Raw genomic sequence first — 18,516 nt, forward strand, 5'->3', positions numbered from 1 at the left:
AAACAAAAAAGAAAATACCATTTACTATAGCAAGAAAGAAAATGAAGTACTGAGGAATAAGCTTAACCAAAGAGATAAAAGACCTGTACTCTGAAAATTACATGACATTGAAGAAAGAAATTAAGGAAGATACAAATAAATGGAAGCAAATACCATGTTCTTGGATGGGAAGAGTCAATATCATCAAAATGGCCATACTACCCAAAGCAATTTACATATTTAATGCAATCCCTATTAAAATACCAATGACATATTTCACAGACCTAGAACAAATATTCCAAAAATTTATATGGAGTCAAAAAAGACCCCGAATAGCAAAAGCAATCTTGAGACAGAAGAACACAGCAGGAGGAATCACAACACCAGACATCAAACAATACTACAAAGCCACTGTGATCAAAACAGTCTGGTACTAGCACAACAACAGACATACAGATCAGTGGAACAGAATTGAAAGCCCAGAAATAAATCCAGGAATCTACAGTCAACTAATACTTGATAAAGGAGGAAGGAACATAAAATGGAGTGATAAGAGCCTCTTTAACAAATGGTGCTGGGAGAACTGGACAGGGACATGCAAAAAAATGAAACTAGACCACCAACTTACACTACACACGAGAGTAAACTCAAGATGGATCAAATATTTAAATGTAAGCCGTGACATCATAAAAATCCTAGAGGAAAACATAGGCAGGAAAATTTCAGATATCCCACATAACAATATTTTCATGGATACAGCTCCTAAGGCAAGAGAAATAAAAGAAAAAATAAACAAATGGGACTACATCAAACTAAAGAGTTTCTGCTCAGCTAAAGAAAACATCAGCAAGATGAAAAGGAAACCAACCATATGGGAAAACATATTTGCCAATGATATCACAGACAGGGGACTGATCTCCAAAATATACAAAGAGCTTATACGACTCAACATCAAAAAACAGACAACCCAATTAAAAAATGGGCAAAAGAATTGAACAAACACCTCTCTGAAGAGGACATACAGAAGGTCCATAGACACATGAAAAAATGCTCAACATCACTAGCTATCAGAGAGATGGAAATAAAAACCACAATGAGATACCACTTTACACCTGTCAGAATGGCCATCATCAACAAATCAACAAACAACAAGTGCTGGTGAGGATGTGGAGAAATGGGAACCCTGCTGCACTGTTGGTGGGAATGCAGACTGGTGCAGCCACTATGGAAAACAGTATGGAATTACCTCAAAAAATTAAAAATGGAACTGCCTTTTGAACCAGTGATTCCACTGCTAGGATTATACCTGAAAAATCCTAAAACCCTAATTCAAAAGAACTATGCACCCCTATGTTCATAGCATCACTGTTTACAATAGCCAAGTGCTGGAAACAGGCTAAGTGCCCATCTGTAGGTGAGTGGATCAAAAAACTGTGGTACATTTACACAATGGAATACTATGCAGCAGAGAGAAAGAAGGAACTCCTGCCATTTGCAACAACATAGATGGAACTAGAGAGAATTATGCTTAGTGAAATAAGCCAGGCAAAGAAAGAAAAATACCATATGATATCACCTAATACAGGAAACTGAAGAACAACATAAACAAACAAACTAAGTAGGACAAGGAGCAGAATAACAGTCAATAGGGGGGAGGGGGAGGGAGAGAAGGGGGATAAGTAAGGGAATGGTTTAGTCAAGGAACATGTATAAATGATTCATGGACATGGACAACGGGGAAGGATATGATTGTGGGAGAAAGGGGTGGGCTGGGTGGGGGGGAGCAATGGGGGAAGAAATGGGACAACTGTAATTGAAAAACCAAAAAATAAAATTTAAAAAAAAGAAGAAAAGAAAAAAATATGAATAAAAAATGGCAATAAATATGTCTCTATCAAAAATTAACTTTGAATGCAAATGGGTTAAATGCTCCAATCAAAAGACATAGGGTAGCTGAATGGATAAGGAAACAAGACCTATACATATACTTTGTATAAGACTCACTTTAAATTGAAAGACACACTCAGACTGAAAATAAAGGAATAGAAAAATATATTTCATGAAAATGGAAACAAAAAAACTGGGGTAACAATACTTATATCAGATAATATAGACTTTAAAACAAAAGCTTTAACATGAGACAATAAAAGGACACTACAATTTCACTTCTGGGTATTTATCTGAAGAAAGCCAAAACACTAATGCAAAATGATATATGCATCCATATGTTCATTCCAACATTATTTACAATAGCCAAGATATGGAAGCAATCTAAGTGCCCGTCAATTTACAAATGGGTAAAGAACAAGTGGTACATCCAGGGCTGGGAAAAAGTAGGTTTACAGTTGTGAGTACACAAAACAAAGTTTATTCTTTAAAATATATATATATTTTATTAATTATGCTATTACAGTTGTCCCAATTTCCCCCCTGTTCCCTCCTCTATCCAGTATCCCTATTCTCTCTAACAATCCCCCCTTAGTTCATGTCTGTGGGTCATGCACATAATTTATTTGGCTACTCCATTTCCTATACTGTTATTAACATCCCCCTGTCTGTTTTGTACCTACTAATTTGTGCTTCTTAATCCCTGTGCCTTTTCCCCCATTTTCCCCCTTCCCCTCCCGACTGATCTCCCTATCTGCGATTCTGTTCCTGTTCTGCTTGTTTGTTTAGTTTGTTATTTAGATTCAGTTACTGATAGTTGTGAATTTATTGCCATTTTAATGTTCATCATTTTTAGCTTCTCTTAATGGCTTGTGACGATGAACTTTTAGTTTTACCTTGTCTGGGAAGCACTTTATCTGCCCTCCAATTCTAAATGATAGCTTTGCTGGATAGAATAATCTAGGTTGGAGGTTGCTTTTCATCACTTTGAATACTTCTTGCCAAGTATTATACTTCTAGCCTGCAAAGTTTCTTTAGAGAAATCAGCTGACAGTCTTATGGAAATTCTTTTGTAGGTAACTATCAGCTTTTCTCTTGCTGCTTTTAAGATTCTCCCTTTAGCCCTGGCTGTTGTGGCTCAGTGGGTTGAGCGTTGGCCTGCAAGCCAAATGTCGCTGGTTCGATTCCCACTGAGGACACATTACTAGGCTGCACGTCAAGTCCCCAGTTAAGGACGCGAGTGAGAAGCAACCACGCAGTGATATTTCTCTCCCTCTCTTTCTCCTTTCCCTTCTCTTTAAAAAAATAAAATAAAATAAATGAACAAACAAATAAATTAATTAATTAAAATAAAAGATTCTCCCTTTATCTTTAACTTTTGGCATTTTAATTATGATGTGCCTTGGTGTGGTTCTCTTCGGGTCCAAATTGATTGGGACTCTCTGTGCTTCCTGAGTCTGATGTCTATTTCCTTTGTCAAATTAAGGAAGTTTTCTTTCATTATTTTTTCAAATAAGTTTTCAATTTCTTACTCTTACTCTTCTCCTTATGGCACACCTATGACTCAGTTGTTGGTACAGTTGGAGCTGTTCCAGGGGCTCCTTATTCTATCTTCTTTTTGTTTTTGAATTTTTTTCTTTTTGCTATTCTAACTGAGTGCTTTTTTCTTCCTTGCGTTCCAAATCGTTGATTTGATTATTGGCTTCATTCCCTCCACTGTTGGTTCCCTGTAGATTTTTCTTTATTTCACTTTGTGTAGACTTCATTTCTTGCCTTATGTTTCTGTGGTGCTCTATGAGTTGTTTGAGCATCCTTATCACCAATGTTCTGAATTCTTCATCTGATAGGTTGGCTATCTCCATTTTGCTTACTTCCTTTTCTGGGGTTTTGTTCTGTTCTTTCATTTGGGTCACATTTCTTTGTCTCCTCAGTTTAGCATCCTCCCTGTTTTTTTCTATGTATTAGGAAGAGCAGCTTTGACTCCCCGGCTTAGCACACCTGTTACGTTGCAAGGGGTGGGGTGGGTACACTTCTGTGGGATTTACCTTCAGGAATCCCACCAGTTCCTCAAGGTGAAAGTGAAGATCCCAGAAAGATCCTCTGATAAATTCCCATGCCAGCAAAACAGGATCCCAGCCTTCTTGGACCCATGCTGTGGCATCTACTCTCCCACCACACCCAGGTTTGAGCCATACTAGCCACTGTGGGTGGAGATGGCCAGGAGGAAATTCAGCACCAGGGGCAGTGGCAGTTGTGGGCTCTCCCAGGCCTGGGGACACTAGCCCACTGCCTGTGCTGCAGCCTCAATGCTAGTGAGAGCCTCTCTTGCTGCTTTTAAGATTCTCTCTTTATCTTTAACCTTTTTAAAAAACATTTTAATTATGATGTGTCTTGGAGTGGGCTTCTTTGCATCCATCTTGTGTGGGACTATCTGTGCTTCCTGGACTCGTATGTCTATTTCCTTCACCAAATTAGGGGAGTTTTCTTTCATTATTTTTCAGATAAGTTTTCAATTTCTTGTTCTTTCTCTTCTTCTGGCATCCCTATGACTTGGATGTTGGTACATTTGGAGATGTCCCGGAGGCTCCTTATTCTATCCCCGTTTTTTTTGAATTATTTTTTCTTCTTGCTGTTCTGATTGAATGCCTTTTCTTCCTTATGTTCCAAATTGTCTATTTGATTCCCAGCTTCATCCACTCCACTGTTGGTTCCCTATAGATTTTTCTTTGTTTCATTTGATGCAAACTTCAATTCTACCTGGGTCATTGCAGTATCCAATGAGTTCTTTGAGCATCCTAATAACCAGTGTTTTGAACTCTGCAACTGATAGTTTGCTTATCTCCATTTTCTTTTGTTCTTTTCCTGGAGTTTTGTTCTGTCCCTTTATTTGGGCCATATTTCTTTGTCTCCTCAATTTGGCAGCCTCCTTGTGTTTGTTTCTGTGTATTATGTAGAGCTGCTTTGACTCCCTGTCTTAGTCATGTGGCCTATTGTAGGAAAGTACACCAGTAAGTTAGGTAATTGTCCAAGCAGGGCAACCCGTGTTGGTGCTCTGTGGCTCTGTGTGGGTGAGGGCTCAAAGAAGGGACAATGCTGCTGCCTGGCCACTGGCATTTTGCCAGAGGAATCTGTCTCCCAGAATTCACGCTGTTGCCAGTCACTTCACTTTCTCCCTGTGTACCACTGGTGGCCTTCCAGTTGTTGCCCTGGTGTTGAATCCCAGAGTGGGGGTGGATCTACGTGAGTCCTAAGTCTGTTGCAGGCCCTTCAAGAGGAGTCTCCTGAGAATCTCACAGTTTCTTCTGCTCCCCTACTCCCTACTAGTTTTTACAGCCAGAAATTATGGGGACTTATCTTCCCGTTGCTGGAAACCTGGACTGAGTGGTCTGGTATGGGGTTAGGATCCCTCACTCCTGAGGTATTCATCCTGATTTTTATCCACCATGTGTGAATTTGTGACCACCCATTCCGCATCTCCATGCATCTCTGCACCTCTCTGTGCATCTCTGTGTCTCCACCCCTACTACCCATCTGGATGAATGTAGCTTCTTTAAAGCCTTGGTTATCCAACTTCCATACAGCTTGATTTTCTGACAATTCTGGATATTTTATTGTAGTGTAGCTATATTTTTGTATAATTTTTGCTGTAGTTGTACAAGGAGACGAGGTGTGTTTATCTATACCTCAATCTTGACCAGAAGTCCAGAGTTTATTCTTGTATTATTTATTAATTATTGTATTATTTTTCAAATGAACAACTAAACCTACTTTTGCCTCACCGTGTATATACAATGGAATATCACTCGGCCATAAAAAATAACAAAATATTGCCATTTGTAACAACATGAATGGACCTAGAGGGTATTGTACTGAGTGAATTAAGTAAAAGAAAGACAAATATCATATGATTTCACTTACATGTGGAATCTAAAGAACAAAATAAATGAGCAAACAACACAGAAAAAAACCTCATAGACATAGAGAAAAAACTGATGGTTTCCAGAGGGGTTTATGGGGCTGGGTTTACAAGGTGAAGGGATTAAGAAGCACAAATTAGTAGTTACAAAATATTCCTGGGGATATAAAGCATAGCATAGGGAATATATTCAATATTTTAATAACTAGATATGATATCAGATGGGCACTAGATTTTTCAGGTTGATCACTTCATAAGTTATGTAAATGTCTAATCACTGGGTTATACACTTGAAACTAATGTATGTCAACTGTATGTCAACTGTAATTGTATGTCAACTGTAATTGAAAAAATATTTATAAAAAACAGGCCTACAGAAGCATTGATGACAACAGCCAGAAGGTGGCAGCAGGGGACCATGTCAGGAGGATTTCTATGGATGGGTCCTGGATGGACCTTTGAGCCTAAGAAACAGCATCTGCTAAGAGTTGGTAGGGGGTATGATGTGTTTCTCAGGAGAAAAAGAAATGGTGACAAGGTCTTTCAGAAGCTCAGGGTTAGAAACTAGTGTGTAAAATGCGAGACCCACACAACAGAGTGATTATAGCCAACAATACTGTATTATAAATTTCAGAGTTGCTAAGGCATGAGCTCTTCATTTTTCTCACCAGAAAAAAGACATTATAATTATATGATGTAACAGAGGTGTTAGCCACTGCCTTGGTAGTAATCATATTGCAATATATAAATTTCTGGAGTCAACGCATTGTATACCTTAATCTTACACAATGTCACATGCCAATTATATATCAACAAAAATAAAAAAATAATAAAATGAAGGGCCTAGAGCTGTAGGTGTTTGGGAACAGGGACATAGGAGGTCTGTCCAGAAAAATTCCAGCCATTGTTAATATAACAAGAATGGTTGTGTGACATCAATGTAACCTGGCAACCGAGGAGAGTGTACTGAAATGCACATGTGTGACCAGTGACAATTTCACTGTACAGTCAGTGGGGGTGGTAGATGCCGATGAGTGAGCATGTGTACTATGTGGCTGTTGCATTCAAAATGACTGAGGGAGTAGAGCAATGAATTGGCTCAAATTTTGCATTAAGCTTGAACATTCCTCCACAGAAACTATTTGGATGATTCAGAAGGCTTTCAGGGATGATGCAATGAGTGCAGTGCAAATAACATTGTGGCACAAATGCTTCAAAAATGGTCAAGAACCTGTTGAAAATTATCCACATTCTGGAAAGCCTGCAACAAGAAGACCACCTGAGAATGTTGAACATATACAGGCTGCAATCAACAAAGATCGGAGAACTGTGTGAGGTCCCAAGGTACCTACTTTGAAGGGAACCAAGGCGTCATTGTCCTATGTACAATGTTTCTTGTATCTTGTACCTTCTTCAGTAAATGTCTCTATTTTTCATATTACATGGCTGGATATTTTCTGTGCAGACCGTGGCATATACAAGACTGAGAGGAGAAAGGAGGCACAGAATTGAAACTACCCTCAAGGCAAGAAGGAAGGCAGAGGAGCGTGAATGGGAAGAGGGTCAGTTTCTGACACATAGATGACAGTGCAGAGTAGGAAGCATGTCAGAAAGGGTGGAGGTCATTTCTTTTTGTGTTTCTGGTGGTGGCACTGATTTAAAAAGCTCTAAAAATAAGTAAAATCAACCTAAATTTCCATCGATGGGTGAATGAACAAACAAAATGTGGTATATATGTACAATGGAATATTACTCATCTATGAAAAGGAAGAAAATCCTGACACATGCTACACGTGGATGAACCTTGAGGTCATAATGCTAAGTGAAATAGGTCAGTCACAAAATGACAAATACTGTATGGTTCTACTTACATAAAGTACCTAGAGAAGTCAAATTCATAGAGACAAAAAGTAGAATGGTGGTTGCCTGAGGTAGGGGGAGGGAGAATGGGGAGTTGCTTAATGGGTAAAACATTTTGGTTTTGCAAGATAAATTTCTGGAAATTGGTTGCATAACAAATGGATATACTTAACACTCCTGACCTGTATGTTTAAAAATGGTTAAGATGGTAAACAAGGTTCCATCTGTTCTGATCCTTAAGGAGTCATAGGCCATTCCAAGCATGGTGGTAGTGCAAGGTGTGACATCAAGTTAGTATAAAACATAATACCTCACATTTAAATGGCACATAGTAATTTACACAGTTCTAGTGTGAAAGTAGGTTACCTTGTCAAGTCTTTCCAGCAACAAGTAGGGAGCGGTGTGGGTCTCTGTGTTAAAGTAAATGGATGGGTTACATGAAGGATGAATAAAAAACAGAGAGTGAATGGGTTAGGAAAGAGTAGAAAGACAAATGTTAAAAGTGGTAGACAGAAAAAGGTGGAAAAACTGGAAGAGAAAGAGGCAGAGCAACAAGCCCATGATCTACTTGATTCCTCTTTTTATCCTCAGATGAGATAGGTGGTAGCCCTAGGTTTGTGTATTCAAATGCTTTCTACTGTTTCTAGGCCCTATTTTTCACAAATTCTATTTCAAGCAATAGTACTTCATAATTAAAGGTGCTTGTGTTCAAAGTTTGGCCCTGGCCTTTCCTTGTTATGTGATCTCATCTCTCTCGACTTTTGTTTTCTCTCTGATAATAATAGTTCCTGTAACCTCTAAGCCTTCAGTAAATATTTTCTATTTTCATTTTTTTTTCAGTCTTGTGACCTCAAGAGAAAACACTGTCCACTGACTGAAGTGATAGGAAATACTCCCTTGAGGTTGTTATTCTTTCCACTTGGCCTGAGTTGCCTCACAGCATGATGACCTCTGGATAGTAGGTATTTTTACATGGTGAGTTAGGGCCTTAAGGTTAGTGTCCTTGGGAGCAAGGTAGAACCTGCATCACTTTTTTCTGACCTAGCTTCAGAACCACACAGCATCCCTTTTGCCTCATTCCATTGGTTACAAGTCAATCGCAAGTCTACCCCAGTTCAAAGAAAGAAGACATAAGCACAACTTCCTGATGGAAAGAGAATCAAAGAATTTGTGAACATGTATGATGGTTAATTTCATGTGTTGACTGGATTACAGGGTACCAAGTTATTTGGCTAAACATTATTTCCGGGTATGTCTGTGAGGGTGTTTCCATATGAAATTAGCATTTGAATCGGTGAACTCAGTAAAGCAGTTTGCCTTCTCCACTGTAGATGGGCATCACCAAACCCTCTGAGACCCTGAACAGCACTGAAAGGTGGAAGAAGGAAGAATTAGGTTGGTCCTGCCTGATAGCCTGAGCTGAGACATTGACCCTCTCCCCTCTCAGTACTCCTGGTTTGGAGGCCTTTGGAGTCAGATTGAATCACTCCACTGGCTTTCCTGAGTCTCCAGCTTGCATACAGCAAATTGTGGGACTTCTTAGCCTGCAGAATTGTGTGAGCCAATTCCTTATAATAAGTGTCTTTACATATTTATATGAAGAAGTTTATATCTATTATCTATCTCTCTATCTATGTAATATCCTATTGAGGCTGAGCTCCCTCCAACGCCTTGGTTCAGTTGGAAACTACTCTGTCCAACAGAGGTTTCACAACCATGGTGGAACAAACTTATCCAGGACACTGTATTTTGTCTGGGGGTCGGGCGTAGGGAGGTGGCTGTTCTCTCTAGTGGAGAAAGCGCAAGACCTCCATCCCTTATGCTTTTTATAGAGAAGGGTATGCATGGGAGATACAAGGTCAAAATTCATAAATCATCAATAGCTTTTAGGTGCCTGGATTACAGTTGACAATAACAGATTACAAGTACCCGTACAGAGGGCACAGTGACCAGTCTGTGTCAGGGTCTATTAAACATCTTGACGCCACACTGACATTAAGTGCAAGGTTTCATATATTCCTAGCTAGAGATTGTTTATACTTAACTAAGAGATAAGAAAAGCAGAGCAAGTTCTAAGCATAATAAGCATTCTTTAAATCCAATTCCCATGGAAACCCTCTGAATGGCTTTTGGTTATGTCTCCTGTGCAGCCTTCTGTTGAGACTTAAAAGACAAGTTGGGGGGAGGGGCAAGTCAGGTTCACGGCCAGGGTTACAACTCCCTAAACCACAAGGAGTGGTTCCCCACATCCTATTGGTTCTATTTCTGTGGTGAACCCTGACAAATACATGTTTTAAAATTGCCACAATATGTTAAGCTTTATGTGTTTATCACTGAATAACTATATTATGTTTTTCAAGCAATACATCAGACTGGACAAAAATAATGACAAAAATTAACTCTAATTACAGAGATGAACAAAAGGAACACAATAAAATTGCAATTAAATACTAGGCTTAGAGGCTTTGTGTTTAAGATTGACATGAGTAAACCTGTAGGAGCAGGGACTTACCCCTCTTAAAGGAATGTGGGGTCTATGAATCACTGTTTGTGGTGGGTACTGTCATTTGACTCCCAGGTCTTCCCTTAGGAAAGACTTCGTTGGCCCAGTTGCTAGGTGGTAGGCAGCCTTCAGCTGTCAGCCCTCTCAGAGATGGTTTCAGTTGCAGAGTTACCTTGCCTGAAGTCACACCCCTCCTGGTGGCGCACATCCAATGTTTTAATTAAATGATTTTCATTCATCTCCCTCAAAAAAAATTTGGGTACCACTTAAATCAAGGGGCCTGACCAAAACCAAATATAGCAAATATGGCTTGTTCACTTAATATTTCTGTTAAATATTTCCTCTTGTTATAAAGGTAAGACTCCATTATGGCACAAAGTCCTTATTGTGCGCCATTATTTCCTTAAATGTACTTTCCCTTTGCATGTACTCCTGGTCTCCTCTCTCCTCCTAAGGTGTTAACAATGTGAACATTTAATGCAATCAGCAAGCTTGCTGAGCGTTATCTCAACCACTATTTTAGATCACTGATAAGACTATTCATTCAGACACTCAGTCAACACTTTCAGGCCAGGCCTGGACTCACCTTTCTCCCTCAGAACTGTGCCTTTCCTGGGTTTGAGAACTTGAAAGTGTAGATGTGTTGGGGGTTCAAGGTAATAGCCCAGAAATGAAGGTCTGCTTTTCTTGGGTTTGGCTGAAGTTGTTGCCTGCAAATATCACCAGCGTTGCCCCAGCACCACTCTGGTGCTTCTAGGTACTTCCTAGAGTTCTCTGTATGCTGTGGCCTCTGTTAGCCCCAACTCCACGCCAATGCTCACTCTCAAGGCCAAAGATAGATGACATCTAATGAAGGTTGTTCCTTCACCATTGTCCACCTCATATGCCCTGGTAATGTCTTCTTTACCCAAGTAAACAGTATTCCTGGGGAAGGAGCTGTTCTACATAAGACAATTTCCCATATAACTCAACTTGCCCCTTTTAGTGCTATTTTTTTCTAAATACAACACTTAATAGAAAACTTCTTAAAATAAATTGTAGAATTATTGGCCTTCTTTCAAGGTGAATTTAAATATGATTTAACCTTTCCTTGGTGTCCCATTGCTACCAAGATGTGTGGGGCTGTTTGCTGTATGGCCCACACTAGAGTGCTTTTATAGTCCTATCAACTGGGTTTTTAAAGTATCATTTGCTTCTTCCCTTATATAAATGTATTACCTCTTTATTATAGAAAATTTGAGCCCTTGATAGTGTGGCTCAGTAGATTGAACACCAGCGTGTGAACAAAAGGGTCACCAGTTCGAATCCCAGTCAGGGAACATGGCTAGGTTGCTGGCCAGGTCCCCAGTTGGGAGCACATGAGAGGCCCCCACACATCGATGTTTCTCTTTCTCTCTTTCTCTCTCCCTCCCCCATCTCTCAAAATAAATAAAAACTTTAAAAAATGTGAAAACTAGAAAAAAATAAAGTTACTCTTCCAGATATAGAAACATTTAGGTGTATTTTCTTCCAGTTTTCATTTTAACTTTCTTAAGACATTTTTCTATGTGCAGCTTATTTATTTAACTTAGTTGCAGTTTCTTACAGCTTCCACAAATGGTTCTGTCTCCTCTCTCTCTTTTAGCCTGTTAGTCAACCATTCTCACTGCCTGTACAGTCACACTGCCCATCTCTCCTCCCTTCCATAGTCAGTGACTTCTAATTTGTAAGCTGGGGAACAGTTTACCATGATTATTAGACTTGTAGGTAAAGATAACAATGAATGGGTGCTTTAGGAAAGCCTTCAGCTTACATCATGACTCAGTTATGTGGGCCTTTAGATGGCTGTTCCAGCTATTCAGCAGCTTTTTTGGCTTTCCTGCTCCATTCCAGAGATTTCCAGAAAGTCTACTCTTACATTAAAGATGTTGATACTATTGTGCAAGTACCTCTTGCCATTGACCGAGTATATGTTCAATTAGATTTTAATCATCTTGAGGGTAGGGACTATCTTCTAATAACACCTTATATTATGCTCCACACATAGTAGGCACTTCCAAATGCTTTTAGTGAAGAAAATTCAATTGAGATATTTCATTTCAATCCAGACTCAATTTTACTGATATGTTTATCTTTGCCGTCGTCGGCAGCCGTCCGTCTCGAGAGACGATGGTGTAGCTTCTTAAGAGTCTATCTGCACCGCCGAGAATGGCTGTGCAGTCCGACTGGGGAGTGACACGGTATCTGTCTCCTCCCGTGTTGAATCGACATCTTGCGATGACGCTGAAGCTACAGAGCCTGGGCAGGGTAATATGGAGGGTCCGCTGTTGCCCATGCAGCAGACCCCCCCTCTCTTCGCAGCTGAAGGGTCCAAGGGAAAGACGGAGTCAATACAGCTTGGCTTCAGGTGCGCCGCAGGAGTTGCCGGTGTTGACTACAACGTCAAACCGCCTTAGGGACTCCGGCTCCGGATTTTCTGTCGGGGTTTACTCCCTTAGCCTTTCCCCTGAAGAGGTATGCCGCAAGGCAGCGGAGGTTTTTTGGAGTCAGAGTTTTCCTTCTCTGATGTGCCCTGACTGGAAGATCGAACCAGCGACACTTACCTCGCAGGCCGACGCTCAATCCACTGAGCTAAACCAGCCAGGGCTGTTTATCTTTACCAAAGTTTAGATTTTACCAGGCTTTAATTTGAATAAGATTAAGAGTGACTCAAGGAGTGATTTGTGGGGGACATCTTTGAATATCCTTTTACTTAATCTCTAGTCATATCCCCTGGTTTTCATATGGCAGATTATTCCTCCCCCACTCTAACTCCTTCACGAAGCATGTGATGTGGGCTTAAACCAATAAGCACCACCTCTCAGCCACAGGGATTGGTTCAGAATTGGGCACATGACCTAGCTAGACCTAGTTAGTGTGAACTTCAGGACTTCTGGGAATGCTAGTTTCTTTTAGATGGATACAAAATTGGAAGGAGATTACCCCAGGTGTTCCTGGCAACCACTTTGCAGTCATGAGGTTGCCTTTTATAAATGGGTACCTGTATGGACATGAGCAGAGCTGTACTGATCAACAGAAAACAGGGCCTCTGTATTCCTGTGTGTTGCTATGCCTGAAGCCAAATCTACCAGTGGTTACTTAAGTTACTGTTGTAGGTTGGGTTCTCCATAAGCAGACAATGAAATGCAGTTTGGGATGCAAGGTGTTTGTAAGGGATCAACACCTGTGAATGGAGGAAGAGGAGGAATGATTGGGCAGAGTGACTGTGGAGCAGGTCTGACAAAGGCTCAGCCACTCTAGCAGGGATCTCTGGAACAAATATTTCCTGTCAGAGTTCAAGTCTCAGGGTGGGCTTTTAAACTTCTGTCTTGTTCTGCCATTGGATGTGGACTCAGAAAGCTGTGACCTTGAGGGAGGTTGCTCTTTTCACCTCATGCAGCCCAGGAAGGAGCTCACAACTGGAAACTATCTGGTGACTGTGTTCCCCACAGCTGTGCAGCAAATCCTTTAAGGGGGGCATGGCGGGGGTGGTGCATCTCTGTGTTTAGCGAGTTATATAAACATTCTTATTATTGCTATTATTTTTATGCTTGTTTGAGCTGAATTTTCTGCCACTTGCAGCCAAAGAGTTCAAATTAATAAAGTGATTATTTTGATAGTTAAAGCCCCGCTGTGATTTGACAGTCAATTCTTTCAGACCCAAACAGTACTTGGATTTAAATATTTTAGTTTGAGATGTTGGACAGACAAAAGCACTGAAGCTTGACTTGGCATTAGGATTTAATAATTGATGAAGTTGCTCTTGTTTAACTGGTCCCAATGCATCCTCCTCTTATGCTTCTCTGCCCACACCTGACTTCAGAATGTGGAAAGTGGAGCCCTTTGTCAATATTCTTGATTACTGTATTTGGAATGGAGTCTGTGTTTTCCACATAACTAAGGGATGAAATAATGACTCTTTCAAGGATCCAGATAGTCTGATGGTTGTGCATTATTAAAGATGGCCATAAATTCTTTGCCAATTGTGCCATCAAGTGCTGAAGTCTATCTTTCTATGCCTTGAGCCTGGATTGGTCTTGTGACTTGCTTTGACCAATGGAATAAAGTGAAAGTGATACTATGGGATTTCTGAGCCCAGGCCTTAAATGAGAAGGGCAGCTTCTGTTTTCTCCCTCTTTGAGCCCAGCTGCCATGCCATAATGAAGCCTAAGCTAGACTACTGAATAGATTATAGGCCTGGAGGCTGAGAGGCTATCTTTGAGGTTGTAGCCCCAGCTGTCCTTAGAGGTTAAAGACCCCAGCTAAGCAAAAGTTGCATACGAGATCATAAGACCGGCAGAAAAACTGCCCAGTTGAATTCCAGCCATTCCACAGAATTCTGAGAAATAAAATTATTATTTTAATTGTGATAAAAACAAAGAACATGTAATTTGGCCTCTTAAATTATACAGTTTGGCAGTGTTAAATATATTCATATTTTTGTGGAACTGATCTCTAGAACTTTTTTATTTTGCAAAACTGGAACTGTGTACCCATTAAACAGCACCTACACTTTCCTCGCTCCTACCCAACCCTTGCAATCACCATTCTATTGTCTGTTTCTCTGAATTTGACTACTCATGGTATGCCATAAAAATGGAATCATAGAGTATTTTTTTGTGACTGGCGTATTTCACTTAGCATAATAGCATCTTGGTTAGGAATAATTTTCCCCCAGCTTTATTGAGATATAACCAATGTTTCACATTGTGCAAGTTTAGGCAGAGCTTCTATGTCTCCTAAGCTTGGTAGAGTGACCTTAAGTCATAGGTGTCCTGTAGGGTCCAGTGGCACAGGATCTCCAGTCACCTGAGCTGGGCACTTCAGCTGGACCGTGTATAGCCTCCTGTTGCAGTTGAGCCTTGGTTGCTGTGGGCATGTCAATGGGAGAGATTAACCCCCATTCAGTTCCTCCCTGGATGTCCCTGGTGCCTTTTAAGCTGCTTCCCTAGCGGTGGAGCTCAGACCAAGTGCCTAGTAAGTCCATACGTGAGCCATTTAAGAGGAACACCTGGGACTCTAGAAGCCTTCTGTCTCATTCAGCCACAATTTCCAATGGTTTTTACAACCAGAAGTTATGAGGACTTCTCTTCCTGGCATGGGAACTCTGGGCTGGGGGGCCTGGTGTGGGGCTGAGACTCCTTACTCTTCATGGTGGACCATTGCAGCCAAGATGGCCCTCCCAATTTTATCTGCCATACGTGGTTTTGGGTCTGGCCTATTCTTTGTCTTGGCCCCTCCTACCAGTCTCAATGTGACTTCTTTATATTCTTAGTTGTAGGGGTTCTGTTCAGCTAGATTTCAGGCAATTCTGAATGATGTTTTTTTTGTAGTTTAGTTGTAATTTTGATGTGGTTGTGGGAGGATATGAGTATTATATTTACCCCACCATCTTGATTGGAAGCCTCTCTTGTCTTTTTGGTAATAGCTTCATTCTAACAGGTGTGTGGTGATACCTCATTGTGATTTTGATTTGCATTTCCCTGATGACTAGTAATGTTGAGCATCTTTGCATGTACCTGATGGCCATTTGTATATATTCTTTGGAAACATGTCTCTTCAGTTCCTCTGACCATTTTTAAAAACCAGATTGTTTTGGGGGTTTTGGCATAGATTAAAAAAAATTTATGTATACCTTGGATAATAACCTCTTATCAGATTGGTGGCTTGAAAATATTTTGTCCCATTCTATATGTTGCCTCTTCATTTTGTTGATGGTTTCTTTTGCTGTGCAGAAGCTTTTTAGTTTGATGTGGTCTCTGTTCCCTAGACTCTAAACACCTAAGGGCAAAGCATGTGCCTAACACACAGCAAATGTTTAATAAATACTTGTAATAAAATCCTGTCATTTCCTGCCTCCACATGTTCTCAACTCTGTGTATTCATTTGCTCATGCTGTCCCCTTACTTATAATGCTTTCTTCCACATATTCCCAAGTCCACATTATACCATCTTATGTAACTCATCTTTTGAAGAAAATTTTCTCTGATTGCACCAGCTAGGAGTAATCTTTCTTTCCTTTGAATGACCATTGTATTTGATATGTAGCTCACTTAATGGATTTTTTGTTGTCACATTGTCAAGTATGTGAACCCCCTACCTCTGTTGCTCATCCTATACATTTTTGACAGACCTAACTTCCACTGCAAAATCTGAGAAGCCAGTGCTAACTTTGCTTGCTTCCTTGCAGCTAGTGGGCTGGCACATGACCCAGGCTGACCCAGTGAAACACATCTGCTTTTTACTTTGTGTTGAAAACTGGAGAGGTAAAGAATTAACAACAGTGAGAAACTTGTCTGGTGGTGGTGATGATGGCAGCAGAAACACCCAGACTCCAGGGCAGCAGTGCCAATGAGATGCCAGGACACCATGCTCACAGATGAAACTGCAGCCTCCAGGAGTCATAAGCAGCATGGGTGCTCCTGCTAGGATGGTCTTGGGGCACAGTTTTGTCTGTTTTTCTGGCTGCCTGACTTTCCTTGGTCCCTGCCCATTTTCTGAGTGTGATGTTTCTGCCTTGCCAATGATTGTATGAGAAACTGGCATTTATAGCTGGAGCAGAAGAACTCTGTCTTGTAAAGAATGGTAAGGTCTTTGAGGGTAGGGTTCTTTCTTTGTAAATTCACTAACTTGATCACAGAGGTTTATACACAGGAGAAATTTGTTGCCTTTTATTAGTCAATGAAAAAAACGTGATTATTGTATATAGGGAAACCAGTTGTTTATAGCTTTCTTTTCTGTTTGTTAGCTTTTTTTTTTTTTTTTTTTTTTGCGTCCTGTAATCCTCAAACGTTTTATTGACAGCAAAAGTCTCCCACTGTGTGTGAGCCATGGGAGAGTGGTAGGCGGGTGCTTGCAAGGCAGTGTGAGAAGGCAGAGGGCCCTGTCCCAGGACACCGTGAGGGTGTGGCCAGCTGTGGCTATGGCGGCAGAGGGAGGTAAATAACGTTGGGGAGGCGTAGGGTGGCAGGAGGGGGAGTGTGTGGCCACCTCAGAGACAGACCCACCCAGGGCCACGGGGACGGACACACAGGGACAGACACACAGACATGGGGACTCGTGGGGTCAGAGGGGCACAGAGGCAGACACCCAGAAAAGCAGGGACGGGCTGGTCTCTTCTGAAGACGCCCGCTGCCTGTGGCTTCCTCCTCCCCCCTACAGGCAGGCCCTAGACTCCCAGGCCGGGTGTGCTGAGGCAGGCCGGGCTGGGAAGCCATCACTCTCCCCTCAGAGCCAAGCAGGGGGCACTGGGGCAGGGCCTAGGGCTGAACTTTGCCCTTGGGGTCCCTGTCATAGATGTAGCTGCCCACAGCTCCAGTATTCACTCCCTTGGGTCTGAAGACTATGCCGTAGCAGGGCTTGTGGCAGTAAGGCTGGCCATCGTGCTCTGCATGCCCACCCGGAGTCAGCGTCTTCCCACAGCGCTCACAGCGCAGGCATGGCCGGTGCCAGTCTTTGCCCAGAGACGTCACCTTCTCGGCAAAGTAGACCCTCTTGTTGCAACGAGGACACATGTTGGGTTCCCCGGTGAATGTGGTGACGCTGGAGGCTTTGCTGGGCCCCTTGAGGGGGGGCGGTGCTCGCCTTCCGCTCCTCAGTTCGGGCCACGGGGGCCTCGATGGGGCCAGTGACCTGCGGTCCCTCTGAAGGGGGCTTCTCGTAGATATAGGAGCCAGCACCTCCGATGTTCACACCTTTGGGTCCAAACAGCGTGGCATAGCAGGGCTTGTGGCAAAATGGCTTCCCATCATGCTCGGCGTGGCCACCAGGCGTCAGCGTCTTGCTGCAGCGCTCGCACTTGAGGCAGAACTTGTGCCAGTCCTTGCCCAGGGAGCTCACCTTCTCAGCGAAGTACACGGTCTTGTCGCACTTGGGACACTTGGAGGCCATGGTCGTTGGTGCGCCCGGTTAGCTCCGTTTGTTAGCTTTTTGTGTTTTTCATCAATATAAATTTTCCTGGATACATGGATACCTTCAATGCACTCCATATTTAGACAAAATACTTTAATTACTGAAGTTGATTCCACTAAACTATAATGCCCACTATAAATTTTTGTGCCTAATCAATAAAATATACTTAAAAAAAAGAAACATTTTGGACAACATGAATTGTAACAACAGCCACATCATGGGAACACCAGAAGGAGAAGAGAGCAAACAAGGGCTTGAGAACTTATCTGAAGAAGCAATGACCAAAACTTTGCTAATCTCATGAAGGGAAAAGTCACACAAGTTCAGGAAGCTTGTTTGGGTCAAACAAGTTGGACCCAAAGAGGCATATACAAAGACATGTCATAAGTAAAATGACAAGGCTTAGAGACAAGGAGAAAATCCTAAAAACCACAAGAGAAAA

General features: G+C 41.6%; 1 pseudogene; it reads right to left on the minus strand.

Moving 5' to 3' along the window:
• Positions 1-17,274: 17,274 nt before the first annotated feature.
• LOC149991502 (cysteine-rich protein 2 pseudogene) lies at positions 17,275-18,072 on the minus strand (annotated as a pseudogene).
• Positions 18,073-18,516: the final 444 nt, after the last annotated feature.

The sequence above is a fragment of the Furipterus horrens genome, unplaced genomic scaffold (assembly GCF_987537825.1).
Source record: "Furipterus horrens unplaced genomic scaffold, mFurHor1.1.pri manual_scaffold_17, whole genome shotgun sequence".
NCBI classification, from domain to species: Eukaryota; Metazoa; Chordata; class Mammalia; order Chiroptera; family Furipteridae; genus Furipterus; species Furipterus horrens.